We start from the raw sequence: 2,616 nt of genomic DNA, 5'->3' as shown, positions 1-2,616 counted from the left end.
CAATTTTCCTCTTCTCCATCTTTTGGCAACAGCAAAAGGGTCATGAAAAATTTGAAGTATATAGGCAATGCATTGAGTAGGAATGATTTAAATACGAGATATGATTTAGGGCAATTTTTAGAAAATTCACCAGCATGCCGCTTGAAAGTAGAGCATTTCCCAAAAATAGCTATATAGAAATGACTTGATTGAGTTCAATATTTACAATTATCCACAATAACTATGTTGGAATTGGTGTACTCCCAAAAAGAGGGTGAATTAGAATTTTAAAACTTTTGCCTAGGTTAAACCGAACATTGGCAGTATTTTGCAACTTGCGGTCCTTCTAAAAGCAAACTCAACTCACCAAACAACTAACTGAGCAAAATTAAAACATGTATAGCAGGCTCAATAATTCACGGCCATACACAATAAAATATAATCATTCAAGTGCTGAAATTTAAACTAAAGAAATTAATATTACGCACAAGAAATGTTCTCGGAGTTCGAATAACAATGCCTACGTCCTTGCCTCAAGCTCACAAGCAAGAGGATTCCACTATGGCTCGCTTAACAGGTGGAGCGGTACCTAATACAACACCTTACAGGACGGTGCACCTAGCTTTCCTAATTGGGGCAAAGCCAATCCGAGACTATTCACAGAGCTAGTCTCCTTCTTCCGACCATACGTCGGGAATACAATAGATATGAAAAATTTACGTACAAATAAATGCTTCTAATACAAGCAGATGTGTACAACAATTATAGCCCAACATATGCACTCACAAATGGTAAATATTTATGCTCAAGTGAGACCTTGTAAATCTATGTGTTAACTCTCAATAATGTGTGTATTTATATATATATGAGAGTGAGGCCCTTAGTTCAAGATAGTATTTTCAAAAGGACTTTAAAACCATAAGCAAATATCCAATAAAAATATTTTATTAAAAATCAAGCACAATGGATATTAGGGTTTAAGCTTGCAAAGGTTTTATCAAAAGAATAACATGCATGCGTTTGACTCTTGAAATAAAGATGCTAAAAATCAGAAGCAAGGGTAAGATTTTCCCAATCAAATAATATTGGAAAATCATAGTAGCAAACTCTTAAGAATGTTTTTCAAATATGTATGTGTAACGACCCGCTTTTTCTTGTTTTTTTTTTTCTTTTTAAGTACATATTGTGAAATTTCACTGCTCTGATACCTTTTAATATAAATCAAATCAGTATCATAGACCAGATAGGACCCTTGGAATCTGAGACACAATAACCAACCTAAGCAGTGAGAAGCAGAATACATACAACCATAACTATATATTCAATACCAGAGTGTCAGAATATTTCCCAAAATATACATACACAACAGTACTCAAAATACCTTCATCTGGACAGTACTGTTAGGGCAGTACTGTAGTCCGCTTTACCTATGAGCCTGATCTACTCACCTAGTTCGATCACCTGAAAAATATTAAATCATTGGGATGAGACAACGCTTAGTAAGATGAAATATGTTATTTCTAGTATGTAGCAGGTGAGGTTACATATTACCAAACTGATTTGGAAATATCATAAATAATTGAGCCTGTGAAACACACATGACATTTCAATATAGCTCATACCTATGCTGCTTAACATTAACTGTTTTTTTGAATTTTCTAAACATAATACTTCTAATATTCATAGGTATATCTATGGTTTTTGTAAATTTTAATATACATATATATATATATATATATATATAATAACTGAGAAAATTTACCTGGATCGATAACTGAAAGTCATGATTTAACCCCTCATGACAAGGTTTTGCAGCCCGAAGGCAAGACTTATTCGGGCTAGCTGACCAAGGTAAGTCAACTGAACTCCGAAAGTTAGATCGACCTCATCAACCCTTATCTGAAAGGGAGCCTGTCCACAATGTAGGCATGATCAACTACTGAATACCACATACTATATGAGTAATGTGGCTGCACTCTGAACTAAATATAGCTACAGTATCGTGCTCTACTAACTGAATCTGGTCCATCAGAGTCTGATACTATATACATATGTAATTGATATATCTATATTACTGTTTTAAAATGATTTTATAATCCGAAACATTGTAACTGATTTCTACTCTGAATAACTGCTAAACATTTAATTCTTATTTTGATTATGTGACTGAATCATGGTATTTTGAATTATGCTAAACTGATGTGTTTTCTATAACGTAATTGTAAATCCATGGTATCATGGAAAATAGTAATCATGGTATTTTGAATATTCATAAAGTTTTCTATTTGTATGTATAACTGCAATCGATCATTTTCATAAAAAACATATATTTATTTCATGAGTATCTTTTTGCTTAATAGCATTGTAAACAGAGTATTTGTAACTTGTATAACATACTTATAACTGTTTGGCTATAAACTTCTATGCCACACAATTTAAGTAAATAAATTCCTTGTTCTCAAATCTGTATTTTCTGTCTATACAAATATATTTCTCCATCGAATAATAATACTTTGGTAAAACATCAAATTTACGTTGACTCTCATACCTAAACCTTCCCTAACATAGCATTTTTCCTTTTACGCGACTATCGAGTACTAACTACTATTTTGCCAATTCCACGTTGTGTGCGCCACT

This window comes from Malania oleifera, chromosome 5 (genome assembly GCF_029873635.1).
Source record: "Malania oleifera isolate guangnan ecotype guangnan chromosome 5, ASM2987363v1, whole genome shotgun sequence".
NCBI lineage: Eukaryota > Viridiplantae > Streptophyta > Magnoliopsida > Santalales > Ximeniaceae > Malania > Malania oleifera.
The sequence above is the reverse complement of the archived record's forward strand: the minus strand, read 5'-3'. Positions refer to the sequence as shown.